This window comes from Macrobrachium rosenbergii, chromosome 3 (assembly GCF_040412425.1).
Source record: "Macrobrachium rosenbergii isolate ZJJX-2024 chromosome 3, ASM4041242v1, whole genome shotgun sequence".
Classification (NCBI taxonomy): Eukaryota; Metazoa; Arthropoda; class Malacostraca; order Decapoda; family Palaemonidae; genus Macrobrachium; species Macrobrachium rosenbergii.
Genome location: NC_089743.1, coordinates 46,026,241 through 46,043,746, shown reverse-complemented (window position 1 = coordinate 46,043,746; position 17,506 = coordinate 46,026,241). Strand labels below are relative to the sequence as shown.

The following is a 17,506-nucleotide window of genomic DNA, read 5'->3' as shown; positions in this document are numbered from 1 at the left end:
GTCAGTGTGGTCTTGGCTCTCGTAGTGAAAGGTCCGATAGTGAGCGTGTGTGTCTCGCGTCTGGAATTAACTAATTCGATTTTTGTTTCTGTTTGGTGACTAATTCTACCCGTGATTTGCCCTCGTGGTCAGTTTTTTTGTTGATATTGGATTATCCATCGGGGAAAGAGGACACGTTGGCAACCGCAACCATGGCTGTTTTAAAGGTAAGGCTTTTAAGAAAAGGGTGGAAGGGAGAGAGAAAAGGCCAGCAGCTGAAGAGGGTGCCGCTCGCCATGGGCAGGATAGGAGGAGGAGCGTCTGATTTTGAATTGGTTGTGGGTCGTCTTTCCTTTCGGCCACGTCGGTTTTGTGTTGTTTATTTCAAAGAAGGTGTATTATAAGTCATTTTCACGAGAGAAGTGCCTGACGGCAATGAGCAGAGGCTGTAAGAGTAGTCGAAGGGCGTCTCGGTTAAATTGCCATGCTGCTGCTACCCTCCATGAAGACTGCGACCCCAAGGGCATTGCATTTAAGGCTTATTGTTTCCCCTCTGTGTTGTTCCCGGCATTTGCCCCTCCCGACTTTCGCTGGCTCTGTTCTGGCTGTTTTCAAGGATCGTAATTCTTGAGGCTGTCAAAATTGTTGAACAAACCAAAGCACTGAACAACCATATTGGAGTTCAGGTGGAAAGTTTCAGTTATTTTTTTCTTGGTCTGCTGATCAGATTTCATGGCCACATCGATTTTATGGATTGCATTGCCATTTACCTTTGTAATCAAGTGCATCCATATTTTACGTTACAGGAACTTTACGGTAACTGATGTTAGCAATTATAATTTACCAGAAATGATATAAGTATTTTGCTAGATCAGCCTAGCAATGTTAGCATATAGCTACCCCCTCGTCACCACGTCACTCAGACTTTTCAAAATCTATCTTTGACCAACTGTGCATTTAAGTATCACGGATTATTCTTAGGCCTACTCTTTCTGTAGCAAGTCTCCGGCCGGCTGATGAAGAGTTAGAATTTATTTCTGGTTATAGAAATTCATTTCTCGCTATAATGTGGTTCGGATTCCACAATAAGCTATAGGTCCCGTTGCTAAGTAACCAGTTGGTTCTTAGCCACGTAAAATAAGTCTAACCTTCGGGCCAGCCCTAGGAGAGCTGTTAATCAGCTGAGTCAGTGGTCAGGTAAAAAAATACTTAACCTGTTCGTTTGAGCTCGCTGCTAACGTGTCACACTTTTTCTTGCATTTAGTGGTCATATCACTGATGATAGTTTTCAAAGTTAATATTGATTTTTATGCTTATAATTCATACTGTAGTTAAGAGTAGGAATTTATTAAATGATAGGATAAAAAAAACTATTAATACTACTATTATTTTATTTCATAAGACTACAAAATACTGAACGAAAAGTTACAACATGCACTATTCTTTTGTATGCCAATCTCTAAAGCAAGGGGCTACACACAATCCTACTTCACAATCCTTACACCAATATGAGCTTCTTATGTTAATGTACAAGTCCTTTGTGGCCTCTTCTTTTTATCTGTAGGTGGACAATACTCAGGAAAGTGCCTGCCAATTAGCCGTGAAGGTTTTGCTGGGGATGGGAACAGTCTTTCTTCTGCATATTTCATAATCAGTCTTTCACTTATCCTCAAAATAAATTCACGTCTTTTCCCACCAAGGGCTCTATATTATAGAAATTCTAACAAATGTCGAAATACTTTCTTGTAATATTTCTTCAGTCTGTTTCTTGCGGTCGAAAAATGAACCAAGAGGTTATCAGACAAATCAAGGTCCCCCATGTTTGCATTATAATCTGCAACTGCTTTCGGTTTATACATTTCTTTTCCTCTCCTAGATTTCACCTTCACCATAGAATCATCAGCATTGTACTCAGTTCCTTTTTATCTTTCCACGTACCATAGATCTTTTTAAAACCTTTTTTCAAGTCTTTTATTTTTGCTAATCCTTTCTCGTTCAGTGGACAGTGTCAGTTTCTTCATCCGCAAGTGCATCTGCCAAGACTATAAAAATTTAATAAACAGCCCTTGTTGAGTCAGGATGGTCACCTGCATAAATGAAGAAGTTCCATATATAACCAGTAGAACTTTCACAAAGTAAAACTTTATTCCAAACCTTTTACGTTTACTTAACTGAATTTAACCATAACAAAGACTCATCTTGAAAGCTTGTAATTGTTCATAAATTTCTTCAAAATAAGATCGGTGAATGGCTTTATTTTTGCTAACTTTCTTCCTGGTCCTTCTGTTATAGTACTATTGTCAACCAAATGTAAAATTTATGCAATAAGTCAAATCTACGGCCACTCATTACCTTTCGAAAAAAGGAGAAGAAACACTCTCTCGTGTTGAGAAATACATTGGCTTGAATCAATTCCCTGTAAAATAATCTGTTGAATCAAACCATCTATACTCGTGACTGTGGAGACAAATTTTCTACATTCTCATCCAGAAAATGCATATACGAGGTAATCAATGACTTCATCATCAAAGTATCAAAAATTCTAATGGATTCTCTTTATCCTCAACTGAAAATTTCACGCCGGGATCAGCAACAAAAGAAGGGATCTCTCTCTCCCTCTCGGAGTCCAGTCACTCGGCAATGAGAAGTCATCTTACTTCCGCTATCGGAAGAAAAGTTTGCATCGCTGGAGGATTCAGAACTAGAGCTCTCATCATCAAATATGTCTTCGTTCAGACATCTAGGATATGATTTATTGAAGACATACGCCTCCTCTTTGTGGCATTTTGCGGAAGATGTTGTCATGTTGTCTGAAAACACCCAACGCGTACTGGGAAAAAATAGTCATGTAGGCAGCGACCAACTAAAAAGAGTTGCCAGGCAGGAAATAAGTCATCAATTTATCGAAGAGCAAATGATGTTCCAACATTTTCCATACGAGTAAACGTATTATTACGGGGCTTTTAAGAAAATTTTGAAGGCGCTACCGAGTAGATCAGCAAACGTATTATTACGTGGGTGACGCTTAACAAACCATACTCTTTCAACTGGCTTGTTTCATCTGTTGAATAATGTTAATAATAATAATAATGTAGCGAAGCTATATAACATCGTTTGACATTTGTTTGTCTGGTTAAATATTTATCAAATTTATCGAAGAGCTGTATATTTTTTAAGAAAATTTTCTTGATCACAATTGCTAAATTCAACTGGTACGCTTATGTTAACGACCACTATATAACATTTTCAATTAAATATTTATCATAGTGACAGGATTTTTTGCTCGTGAAGTAACTCTTCCAGAAAATGGCATAGCCTATTATCCGTGAACTGATGGAATGACTACTATCGATTACCTTCTGTTGTCACTTCCATTGGTTTAAGAAGACTCTCAGCGCGCAATAAACTGATAATATGCGATAGAATGTATGTGACCGTTACTAGGATTTAATGCGTAAAGTAACGTGTTGTGTGTGATGCATTTTTTTTTAATTACAACTTAGAAATTTATATTTTTGTCTTTTAGTTTTTTTTTTTTTTTAGGGTAGGTGGCTGTTACGTGTGTGCAAATGTTATAATGTTATATTTGCTTATATACAGTATATAATATATGTATGTATATAGGCTATGTATATATTTATGTGGTGTGTGTCTATATATGTATGCGTGTAGCAGTAACCGTTCTTTCGTTAACATTTTAACGTTCGTTTTAAGATTTCTTCATCTGTACTAAAAAAATCTCTCTGTGATACAAGGGCGGTGTCTTTTATAATGAGAGCCTTCTCTAAATTGGGATCGTTAAAATTTATGTGGTAAGCCTAATGGGAGGGAGCTAGGCTTAAACTGTCTCTGAAGTTCAGAAGATTTCAATAAGACGTCGGTGCTATTTTTTTTTTTACAGAATAATATATGTATGTATATATGTATGTATGATAAATGCCTGTGTAGTGATATAGCATACATGACTAGCAATGATTGCATTGTAATTATGAGATGGTTTTGTACTACAGTACTAGGAAAAATACTTATGTTGAGGGTACAAGATAACAAATGAAACTTTTTAATGAAATTGAAAAGTTTGATGTAATGAATGATGAAATTCTTTCAGTCTCTGTATTGCTTAGGTTCTAGACCTAGTATTATCCATGTACGGGTTGCCTAAGCTTCGTAAGAGTGGTTTCCCTTTAAGGCCTGTCGCATCTACCACTGGACCATAATTATAACGTGGCGAAATTTCTAGGCCTAGTGATAACTCCAGTACATCATTGAATAAATAAGCAGGGAAGACATTCCTGTTGCTCAAGAGATTGTTGGAAAACTTTATTTTGAATACTTCTGGGAAGGATAGTGATGAGTTTTGATGCTGAGTTTCATTTTAACACATATCTGTGTATATATATATATATATATATATATATATATATATATATATATATATATAATATATATATATATATATATATATATATATATATATATATATATATATATATATATATGTGTGTGTGTGTGTGTGTGTGTGTGTGTGTGTGTGGAGTAGTCGTTATGTATCTCACTGAATGAAGTGGAAAACTAAAGTTGTCTCATACATTCTTGACCCCAAAATAAGAACAATTACACCAGACCTTGAATTACTCCATTGTGGTAATATTTGTATTTAAGGTGAACTAATGAATGGCGTATCGTAAAGACATGTAATATGTAACTTTGCTGTTCGTTGTTGCCTGCAAACTGGCCACATTAGATTTGCTGTGTAGCAACGGACCTGCAATTAACTCTTCCATTGTTCTTCAGTTACGATTGTAGAGATAATTCGAAACTTTTTTCAATGATTTTTCCTCGAATTGTCATGAAAATAGTTTTGTTCTTCTCAAAATCACATAAATGACTTTTGGTGTCATGTTTCATGTAGGGATATCATTAAACGTACGAATCCTCTGTTTGATTTAATTTATTTAAGTGAACTATTTTCAAGACAATTTTCGATAGTGATTTTGCAAGAAAGTTGCAACACAAAGAAACGGAATGAATTCGATGACGTTGCATTTAGCCTCCCGACTTTCTTTATACATAGTTCATGATATAACTTTTTTTTTTTTATTTTGTAAAACGAACACATACTTCAATGTGTGTGTGCGCACACTTCTATACATTTTTTTAACGAGAACTATGAATTCTTTCACCCATAAGCAATTGCATTCTCGTCGAATGAAGTCGCTCTGAACTAAATAAATGTAAGTGTCTATATGGCTTGCAGCCATTAAAGTAATTTAAGCCCACTTAACAGATGTGTTGACTCGAGTATCTGAAAGTGTTTATAGTTAACTGTGTTTAGATTTTGCCCCAGGCGACATTGATATGTATATATGTTTGTTATAATCAGCTACGAACACGAGTTGTTATATTTTAAATTTGTCAAGATGGTGTAGGGTTAGGCTGATATTGTAGTTACGTTTTCTCAGAGAAAAACCAACTGAAAGTTATCTGCCCTGTCATCACCATTCCTGAGCATTAGTACTAATGTAGTATGAACTCGTTGCCGATAACAGTCATCTCATGTTTTTTAAGAAAGTTTTAGGCCTAGTCTCCACACAGATATTACCAGCTTACTTCAAGTACCCTGTGACATCCCAGGATATAGGCCTAACTGACAGAATGTACAGTAATATATTTTAACAGTACGGTATTGTGAAATTTGGTATTCACCGACTAGCAGCTTTGAACTAGGTATCATCAGACGTGGCAATGTTGCTCCGGCTTAGCAGTCGTTTCTGTAGTGGTGTTAATTTGATTGGCCTAAAGCGAATGTCTATTGTTCTTATGTGTCATATCAAAGGTTTGTGCGCCACAGAAGTAATAGGGGTAATGATTTGCATTCCTGGTCAGTAGTAGTATAAGTTGAAATTTTATGCGTATAATATTTTGTCATCATGATGCAAGATTGTATTGCCACTTAGGCTAACAGCTGTATATTGCTATTGTTTTCCAATAAATGCTCTCTGAAATTTAACGTATAAGTTACATCCGCAAAACACTGTCAAAAGAACCTCACCTGAATGAGGTTTGTTAATGTGACAGTTGGAGGTTGTGCCGAACTATGATAAAAAGACGGTGATATCCAAACTTATCTAAACCTTAAAATGTATAATAAATAATTTTTTAAGGCTTATAGTGACCAGAATGACGAAAATACTGACATTTAATCAACAAGAGACTATTTGCAAAATGAATTCAAGTGTCAGTAATAATTTACAGAGGCTTCTCTCAATGAGTACTAGGCCTAAGTTTGATAGGGTGGCATTGACACTTTAGGCCAAGGTCGTATCGGAAATTACACACCTTGATGTTGTTTACAATGTTGTAGATCTTGTTTTTGTAGATATCACTGGACTGGCCAGTACTACTGGTATTTTAAATGCAACTAATTAGAGATACAGGCTGTTTTCATTATCGTAACGTGTATAAACATTACTATAAAAAGGCTTTCTGTATTCAGCAGAGTTGGAAAAGTAATTTGAGGTGAAGTGTACACACGGTTGGTTAGCTTCGTATCGTCAGCACGTTTTCACATAGGCCTACTGCATACTCGCAGTTACATCTAAGGAAACGCAATGAGGTATAGGCTATGTAGAATGATACTCAAACCTCCTCTGGGTTAGTCCTTAGCTCCATATGCTACTGAATTATTTTTACTCATAAATAACAACAACGTTTTCTCCGTATCAGTCCAGTGTTCATTCAGTGCATGGGTTATTGTCAGTTTGTAAAGACAGTAGGCTGGTCAGTGATCCCATTGTATTCTGGTTGTTGTGTCTAGCTACCCAAGTCACAGTGAAAAAATAAACATGGTTGGGCCTGGTGGTACAATACGTCAAGATTAATAGCTGGGCACTGACACACAATAGCTTATTCTTTCTCTGGCTTAGGATTCTTCGTACATGGCTCATACTTGTTACCAGAGTCTAGAGATTCTCTAGACCTTGCTCGTAACATAGGGCAACGAACCTTTTCGGAATTAAAATATCAAGTGTCTGAAAAGTGGAAACGTTTACTATACATTTATGTTAAATAGAGGCTTTTAGCCGAGATGTTTTTAACAGAAGTTATTATAGTTTGCTTTCAAATTGTCTTTTGAATAGTGTTGAAATCCAAGAAGGTATTGTTGACGAGTCTTCTGTGTAGTCTGTGAGGATGTTCAACCTTGATTTAGCAATGAGAGATAGAAAGCGGTCGTTGGACTTTGATGGTTTCCGATGGCGTATCTTTATTTTGATGGCAAACTGTTTGTTAGTAAAATAAATAGAATTGATTCATTGTTCTATTCACGACGTGTTTATGTTTATATTCGAATAGACAGGAAAAGATGGTGGGTTCTTAAATTGTATTGCATTAGGTTTTGTTAACTTACAAAGGCGAAACTTAATATGTTTTTTATTAGCATTTGTGTTCTAGGAGTGATTAGCTAAAGAAAATGTAGATATTTTAAACTTTAAGGATTCATTAGAATACAAATTATTGTATACAGTATTTTGTGGCAAAAATTACTGTATATACAGTATTTGGTAGCAAGATCATTGTACACTCGGCAAGAAAAGTGAGGATACAGTTTTCATTAGATTTCGTTCATCGAATTTTAATTTTTTTTCTTACAGAAAACACATAATCTCGGTAAATTTACTCTAGAATATGAAAATACAATGCAAATTCTATCATATATATTAAATCTGCAAAACAAAAACGTTCAGATACTTAAAAACACCATGGATGTCTGAAGTAATCAGAATTTCTCAGATGACTTCGTTCATAGAGATCTAAAAGATGGTGTGAGGATATCTCGGTGTAGTACTGTTTATCAGAACGGCAATATTTACTCGTTTTCCGTTATGAACAGGCTTATTATTGCATCATCATACGAGGTAATGATAATTTATTTAATTTTTACACATTCATATTTATATTTCACGGTGTTAAAGGTCAGCTGGAATTAATGGCAGTAAATGATGTGACAGCTAGGGTAGGTTGATCAAATCTATTTAAATCCGCAAGAGCGTTCTCTATGATGTGCGGAGTAGAGGGAAAACACAAGTAACTGGATGTTTCTTGACGTTGCCATAGTTTCTCTCTCTCTCTCTCTCTCTCTCTCTCTCTCTCTCTCTCTCTCTCTCTCTCTCTCTCTCTCTCTCCATTGCTAAAACATACTATACAAATATAGTATCGCTCACTCTCTAAAAGGAAAAAATAATAAAATGAGTAGCTCTACATATAGGCCTAGGCATACACAACAGCAACAACTCTCTCTCTCTCTCTCTCTCTCTCTCTCTCTCTCTCTCTCTCTCTCTCTCTCTCTCCAATGCTAAAACATACTATACAAGTATAGTATCGCTCAATCTCTAAATGAAAAAAAAATAATGAAATGAGTAGCTCTACACATAGGCCTAGGCTTACACAACAGCAACTCTCTCTCTCTCTCTCTCTCTCTCTCTCTCTCTCTCTCTCTCTCTCTCTCTCTCTCTCATCATAACATTGCATTCGTTCCTTTATTGTTCCCCAAGTTTTTCGTTGGACATTGCTCAAATTTAACTCTTGATTTCAATATGGAAGATCGCGTTTCCGATTACGCAAGCATTCCGTTCATTGTGGTGTCATAAATTCATTTGTGCAAGGTTAGCTGGTAGGTTATGTCGAAAAATGTTTATTTTGCTCAGAACTGTCGCTGCAAATTACAACTTGAACGAATACTGTAAAGCTTACTACTGCATTTAAGTATCAATGATTTCAGAACCGTAGAATATGATTGAAAGTTATAGGAGGTCAAGCAAAAAGCAAACACATTAAGACTGAAGCTCCTCCCCCTTCTAAAGTTGCCAGATGTTGCATTTATTAGCAATATATGTCCGAAGATTAAAAAAACTTTATCCTCACTTTCCTTGCCGAGTGTACATAGTGTATCTCTTAGCAAAAATTATTGTATATGAAGTATTTGGTCCTAAAGTATTTTATACGCCGAGAGAGTGAGGTCTTCATATTGTACAGACAGTACTATTTGGTAGCAAAAATGACTGTGTCGACAGTATTTGTTGTCAAAAATTACTGCATAGACACATTTGTTAGCAAAAATTACTGTATGCACAGTAGTTGATAGCAAGTTCATTGTACATACAGTATCTCTTACCAAAAATTACTGCATATAAAGTATTTGGTCCTAAAATATTTTATACGCCTGGAGAGTGAGGTCTTCGCATTTCTCACCTGGGGCCAACAAGCAAATCAATGAAGCTGTGACCGGCTCTTTTAATTACTCGCTGCGCTGAACTGTTAGTAGAGGCCAAAACAAATATACCTTTATGATGAAAGAGGATTATCTCTCTCTCTCTCTCTCTCTCTCTCTCTCTCTCTCTCTCTCTCTCTCTCTCTCTCTCTCTCTCTCTCATTCACGAAAACATAATTCTCAGCAGTTCTCTGAACTCATCCGTTATAAAATCTCTATATCTTTACGATCCTTCTAAACTTCCCAAGCACAGATTCAGATAAATCCAGTCATTTGTGCTGTAATTCTAACTATTCTATGTCTACACTATATAGGCTAGTCACTGTCACCATATTCTCATCCACTGCCCTGCAATGCTGAAGTTCAATCTTATAGGCCTAGACTAAATAGAAATACTAACTCTTCAGACTTCCCAAAGTTTTCCCGCATCAGAGATACTTACTTCTGCAGCGTATAGGCCTATTTGGGTTATTCATATACAGCAGCTTTATGTCCTTCCCAGACCCGTACAAATTGTCCTTTCTGTTTGGTTTCAATAAGTGCTAAAAATCAAAATTTCCAAATTTCCCTACTCATAGGCCTACGCATCAAACATTTTCATATCTCTACCACATTTACTTATACGCAGAACCTCAAGACTCTTAAGTTCTTATTCTTACACGTGTGTACCAGCATTACATTATGTTATGCAGGCTGCAGACCTCATGCCACATACCACATACACAAGAAGTAATGACGGCCTTTATTGCCAGCATCTCAATGGAACGATAATGTGGCTGTCAGTGGCCTCAAAGGAAAGACTCGTGTTAAAAGCGGCTCAGGATATTTGCTAGGTAGTTTTCTCTTCACGACTCTGAGGGCATATATATATATATGATATATATATATATATATATATATATATATATATATATATATATATATATATATATATATATATATATATATATATACACACACACACACACACACACATACATATATATATATATATATATATATATATATATATATATATATATATATATATATATATATATATATATATATATACACTTATATATACACACATGATAGAAGTAATCAACACAGTCACGTATGGAACATGAATAAATTTATGACCCTCATCGGGATCTAACCCAAGTCTTTCAGTTGAAAGGCAAGGGTGCTGCTAACTGAACCACACAGATTTACGGCTTGTGTGGTTCAGTTGGTAGAGCCCATGCCATTCAATTGAAAGACGGATTCAATCTCGATGTGAGTAAAAATTTATATATATATAAATATATAATATATATATATATATATATATATATATATATATATATATATATATATATATAAAACTCTTGGATGTTTTCATATATGTATAGGAATAGGTTGAAATTAGAATAGAGGGGGTTTTAATATTGTCGTAAGCCAACTCGAGAACTCTCACGAGTTGGGATTCAAGTATGGCTACGCGGTCCATGACTTGTTTGACATGTTGAGTAGGTTAATGGTGCGTTGTTTGTTTTATTTTCTTATGTTTATGCTGTTATATGTTCTGAGTTTGCATCTGTTATGACACATCAGTATTATTATAGTTGTTGCTGTTGTTGATATTCTCTGTGGAATTTTGCTGTGTAGGCCTAATGTGAAATAATTTCTTCTTCTTGCAAGATATAGATGGGATTTCTTTTGTCAAAAATTAGAATATAAAAAACCGGAAATTTATTAAAGAATTGTAAGTTTTCTTCTCTTGAAATTATTTAATATCGACTGCTTTTGCTACAATTCAGCTATTCGATTTTATTTTGTTAGTTCTTGTCGTTTCAAGAAATTAATTGGTTATCTAACTAAAGCGTGTATCAGTGGCGACGCCTAACATGGATTGTATCTCTTCGCCTTTCATTGCTTTTTTCGTTCCTTCACATTTATTCATGGGAACTTGACCGTCCTTGCGCAACTTAAACCTGTTGCCAAAGTTTATACCCAAGTTAGTTGTTTCTTCATAATTTCTTGGTTGTTTTCGTCGTGGCTGACACCTGTCATGTGAACATTATTGCTAACATTATTTCTGGCAGGTTCGTATTGGATAAGAGTGTTCCTGTGTATTGTTTGCATGTAGAAGCATCCTGATTTCCGCTTATACTGTCGATCACTGTAGTTGTATTTTTTGTTTTGTTTTGTAGAAAGGTAAATGCATTTCTTTTACCAGGTAATTCTTGATCATTCCAAATATAGAACAGTTGATGACGTAGACGTGAAATGCAAATATAATTCCCACTCTGTCGTTGGAAAACTGTTGAGAGAAGATTGATTTGCATAAAACTGAAGTTGCTGGTAATACTTACCGGTGCACCAGAATTCACTTAGGCCTAGGCCTACTTACAACTGAAGTCTTGGTAGTTACTATTCTACATAACATTTTAGTTTTGGTCGTATTCAGTTGTAGTAATTTAGGCAGTTTTTCCATTTTGACCAATCATATAGATTTCCCTCTGTTGGACATAAAGTTAGACTGTTTCCTGAAAAATTAATTGTGCCTATGTTTTGCAGAGCTGAGCAATGGATCACATACATGGTAGTTAGTCTGCTAAGGTGGCTCACAGCCAGGTTGGGTGAAGGCTTTGGTGCTAGTATCCTAGTTACAATGAACTTACTGAAAACTTTATACACACACACATATGTATGTATGTATGTATGTATGTATGTATGTATGTATGTATGTATGTATGTATGTATGTATGTATGTATGTATGTATAACTGATTCACGAAGATATGGAACGTGATGAATGTATAAATAAAGGCGAATGCCACGAAGGAAAAAGAAATAACGGAGTGGTTGCTAGACCTTTCGACACACTGGTCCTTTACTAGCAGACTGATGAAAAATATAAAAATTAGTTTACAAGAAAGCTCGTATAATTGACAGATGACATGCAGATATTCCTGAGGGATTATAAGGAAATGATGCACCTGGAATCCAAAACAGTTGAAGAAATAGTGGACCTACCAAAACAGGTGGGTCCACTACTTCTACTTCAGCAATTTCATACGGTATTCCATTTCATTCCACTCGGCAAATTCTTCAATTGTGTTGGATTCCAGGTGCATCATTTCCTTATAATCGCTACCCTCAGGGATATCTGCATGTCATCTGTCAATTATACGAGCTTTCTCATGAACTTACTTTTATATTTTTCATCAGTCTGCTAGTAAAGGACCGTTGTGTTGAAAGGCCTAGCAACCACTCCGTTGTTTCTTTTTTCCTTCGTGGCATTTGCCTTTATATATATATTATATATATATATATATATATATATATATATATATATATATATATATATATATATATATATATATATATTTTATCTATCTATCTATCAATCTATATATAGCCTATATATATATATATAAATAAATAATGTGTGTATGTATGTATATATGTACATGCGTGTGTGCATATCTGTGCATTTTCTGTCCCGGATTTGAAATGTACAGAACACGATAACAATGGATTTATCCTCAGAAACGTTAAAACCACGTATATAAGCTAAGTGTAGACGATATTCGACTTCTGACTTAGCCTTGTTTATGAACAGTTATCAGTTGAGTTTTGACTACGCTCTCCCAGGTGCAGTGCTTACATCGTACAAGTTGGACCTGAAAAACTCGAAAAATGTTTAGATTTTTTTTCCTGGTGGTTTTCAGCAGGACTTTTTTTGTCTCTCCTGTGGGGATGTGAAAAGTTTTTTCTTTTTTTTAAATACCTCAGGTTCTTTGTAATTTTTCAGCGCAAAAAATGAAGTCTGGAATTTTTTTGACTGTTGTTTTTGCAGCAATAGGCTAATTAGGCCAGCTAAACAGACTTGCTTGAACAATTACTTTAGTTTTTCGTTCTTTCCTTTGTCTGTGTACAACAATGCTTAGTCTACTTACATAACAAATTCACATACAGAATTAACATTTTTTTCTCCGTGTTTAATTTTGCTTTTAGTAATGAATTCTAGTTCCGAATGTTTTCCCAAGATGGTTTGGTCAGTAGTTTCCTTTTTATATGTTCTGTAGATTGCCATTTTTTAGTAGTTTCTGTAATAGCAAGCATTTTGTTGTCAGGAATAGCACTGTCCGCATTTAAACCATCAGTTGCATAGAAGGTAAAAGGAACGCTACTTATTATATACTACATTTAACATGTTTTCAAGCACAACTGTATAGCTTGCATATTCGAATCGTAAACTTTATGCCTGACTTGTAGAATTTTTTGTATAATATTTCGTAAAGGTGGCCTCCACATGTTCAGAGACAACTGTTAAGTATATCTTAGTTTAACCAGAGCACTGAGCTGGTTAACAGTTCTCCTAGGGCTGGCCCGAAGGATTAGACTTATTTTTACGTGGCTAAGAACCTACTGGTTACCTAGCAACGGGGCCTACAGCTTATTGTGGAATCCGAACCACATTATGACGAGAAATGAATTTCTATCACCAGAAATAAATTCCTCTAATTCTTCTTTGGCGGCTCGGAGAGTCGAACGCTGGGCCAACAGCGTGCCAGTCGAAAGCACTACCACTCCTCCAAAGAAGCACTAGAGACAACTGTGTCTGTGATATATACACTCAGCTATTTTTCCCATTATTAGTGTTAATTTCAGATCGTGGTGTAGTTTTGGCTGTAGTTGTACAGAGTAAATGTTCTGTTGTGTTCATAACTCGAGATGTTTGGAACATCGTTTCTTTGCTATGGGAAGTTGTATATAATAATTTTCATTGTTATTAAGTCAAAGTGCTGTGCAGGGAGTATAATTTCATGGAAATGTACTGCTTTAGTATCAGATTCAGATACAGACCAGTTCTATTGACACCTAAAGGTGGGTGTGTACTTAAGTACTATATACCAGTGTGAGGTGTTTCAAGGCATGTTACACTAGTTTTTTCCTTCTAAGGAATGAGTGAGATGATGCATTAGGTTTCTTTATAATATATGTATTTTTGTTAACTTTCCTTTTATTGTATCGCTTTCGCTTATTTCTGAGGTAGGCTAGCGTATGGGCTGATTATTGATAGGCCTAAGTGGTTGCGATTTTTAAAAGTCAGTTATGCTTCTCAGAATTCACTCTTGCTATTCTTTGAATTTTGTTGATTTCCATTAGTTCTTGAAACTCTTGGCGAGCATTTTTGTGTCAAAATTATTATTATTATTATTATTATTATTATTATTATTATTATTATTATTATTATTATTATTATATTATTATTATTATGTGGGCGGATCCATGAAAGTAACTGTAGCTGCTTCAAATGAGATGAAATTTATATAATGCCAAGATTGAAATATCTTTGCCTATACAACACTGTGTAGTCCTTACTGAAAGACTTAATTAAACCCTTTTGCCCCTGCCACGCCCTTTAAAATCCGTTATGATGCTCTGAGTATTTTCCTATATCACCCAGTATAGAGCCATTTTATGATATTACACCAAACTTTGCAGGAACGGTCTGGTTATTTTCCTATGCTTTTCGCTCTATCAGATTTGGGGCTCAGCAGTTTTTGGAACGGTCCGCACTCCTATGTAAAAAAAAAATTTTTGCTTTTGGAAATGTAAATGGACCTAAATTCGCTTTATGTACTGGACGTAGAAGTAATGAAAATTTTCAGTTATGTTTCTTATACTGTAAGCATTTTTAGTTGTTCATAGTTGTTTTAATTTCCAGGGTATGTTAATTTCCAACTTTATAGAGATCAGATTATCAGATTAATGAAGGTTAATAATGATAGCTGTAATATCGATGCGGGATGGACGTCCTTATGGAAGGAAAAGACGTCAAGCCTGCCTCTTGAAGGATGGAGGATTATAAGAGTTAAGGGAACACAGAAGCAGCTTTCCAAAAGAAACGTCCACCGAACCTTGCATTCCGACGATTACAGATTTCAGTTCAGTAAATGCGAAAAGAAATGGCCTGATTGGTTCCTCGTCGAGCCTGTCTAAAAAGATGATGAACTTGGGTCTTGAGGTCAACGGAAATTTGACCGAAATGGTACCCATTAAAGAGAGATGTAGGAGCCATTTCGTGGCAAATGGAAAGAGAATCGAGAGATGTAATAATAGAATAGTCGCACTAATTTTACTCTGAAGAATGAGACGGAGATAGAAGCACTTCGGTTGTGACAACTCGGTATTTCTAAGAGGGTCGAATAAGGTCAACTTAAAGGTGTAATAATCGGCGTGAAGGAAATAATTTACAGTATCTAAACAATATTCATAGTCTCTTTAGAAGCAGATATAACATTTTGTTCAAGAGTATGTGATCACTTTAAGGCATGTTTTTAAGCAACTGAACCCCTAGAATGATGAACGTGAAAGGCTCGGTTAAGTTTTCATCAAAAAGACTCGAAGAATTGAATGATAAAGTAGACAGATTCAAAGGCAGAAAGTTTTGGAAGAACCAAGCTTAACGATTACAGACAGCATATTCAGATGTACTTGTAGTATCAAGAATTAATAAATGAAGAAAGCAATTTAAAAGCAAGTGGTAGAGGGATGGAATGTAGGGGAAGAAATTTGGACGGCTGAAAAATCAGAAAGAGGAATTGATAGGAAAAAATGTCTACTGGAAAAGGTTTGTTTTTATAAAAATATCAGACTATATGGGGGGGTGGATGTCTGAGGATCACCCCTAGAAATGGGGAAGGGAGATGTGCCCCATCAACAACAAATATAAAATAGCAAGCCAAAAATGATTTGACAGAAACCAGTAACGTCATCAGAAATAAGGTAGGCTAGCAGAGCCTCATGTCAGACTGTCAGAAAGATTTACTGACGTCCTGCACTAACGACCTGCAGTAATGACTGAGCGTCAGTGGAAGGATGAAAGGTTCCCAGTAGGGAATCTGAAGGCAAAGGGTACGATTCAAACTGTTGACAGTTTGACAGTTGTGTTTGGAATACATAAATGACAGTCGAAGTTGAGGTGACAGGATGGTAGTTGAGAAGATTGGAAATACTGCCTCTTTTTGTATAGGATGGGCTGGACTAGTGTAGTTATTTAATATGAAACAATAAACCTAAAAGAAGTGACGATTAATAAGTGAAAAAGACATCAGGACTTCATATGGCAAGCTCTGTAAGGATTAGGCTATGCCGGGAATAGTCTGTATCAAATGCCTTGCCAGTCACTAAAGATGTAAGAACTGTATGGGTCTAAAACCGATAAAATTTCAGAGGGCATAAAATAAGAGTATGCCTACACTACAGTAAAAATTGTCATAAACATGTGTCTTATTGCACACACTAAACAAACAGGTTGGAAACAAGTTGATGACAATATTAAAGCTAATCAGTGCTTCATTTGGTAAGGCTATACAACATTTACCAGATACATTCTCCTCATACGGTCATTGACTTGTTTTCAACCTGTTTGTGATACGTTTCTGACGTGTTCAAGGCACGTTTTATTTTAGTCTGGACGCTCCCTTGGAGAGGGGAAAGAGTTGTAGGATCAGGAGCATTGTAGTTTCATGAGAAAGTAGTTAAAAAAAAAGGGATGCTGGTTAGGGGGACTTTTTCATTGTTACTTTGTCTGCAAGAGATATGACTTTTTTTTTTGTAGTAGAGAATCTCAGGATATCAGATTTCTCTTATTACTGAAAACCTCTTGCTTTAGAATAGAGATGTACAGTAATTCCATGCAGATGTAAAATTATGCGTAACTGCAGGAGAGAAGGCTAGGAATGACTTTCCAAGCTGATATAAAATAAGTATGTACAGCTGAAAGACAAGGCTAGGAATGAGGAATGACTTTGCATTTATGTCTCAACTTGGTCACTGAGGAACAAGAGCTGTCAAACGCAGAGTTAGGAGGAGGGAATGTAAATGAGAGAGAGAGAGAGAGAGAGAGAGAGAGAGAGAGAGAGAGAGAGAGAGAGAGAGAGAGAGGCGTATGCCTCGATAAACAAGGGCAAAACCTCGCCAACACTGGGAGCCAGAGGTCAGAGTTTCGGACGCCAGAATGTCAACAATGTCCCTTTGGAAAATTAAGGAGAAAGGCTTGTTTGTTAGCCGCTTTGAAACTCCCAGACTATCATACCTGGTGTTGTATGGAAGGAAAGGGTCGGGGGAAGTGGGGATTTAACGAAAAAGCTCAGTTATTGTAGCTGTTTCATATATTTTTTAAAATTAGAGGCACAATGAGTAACAGTGTTAATTTTAGTGTTGGACTGTATTCATTGTGTAAACATAGGTCATAAACATATATATTAATGGTGGATAAATT

At 35.8% G+C, this 17,506-nt stretch overlaps 1 protein-coding gene across 3 annotated transcripts in view; it reads left to right on the top strand.

Moving 5' to 3' along the window:
• The window catches only part of LOC136854990 (FYVE, RhoGEF and PH domain-containing protein 4-like), a 635,655-nt gene continuing 618,149 nt past the window's right edge, over window positions 1-17,506 (top strand). For 2 of the 3 annotated variants that reach the window (XM_067131736.1, XM_067131712.1), the window contains exon 1: window positions 4-206. The gene's annotated coding sequence lies outside the window, so the exon portion shown is untranslated. Of the gene's footprint in view, window positions 207-17,506 lie in introns of all 3 variants that reach the window. The other variant, XM_067131751.1, reaches the window with a different exon arrangement.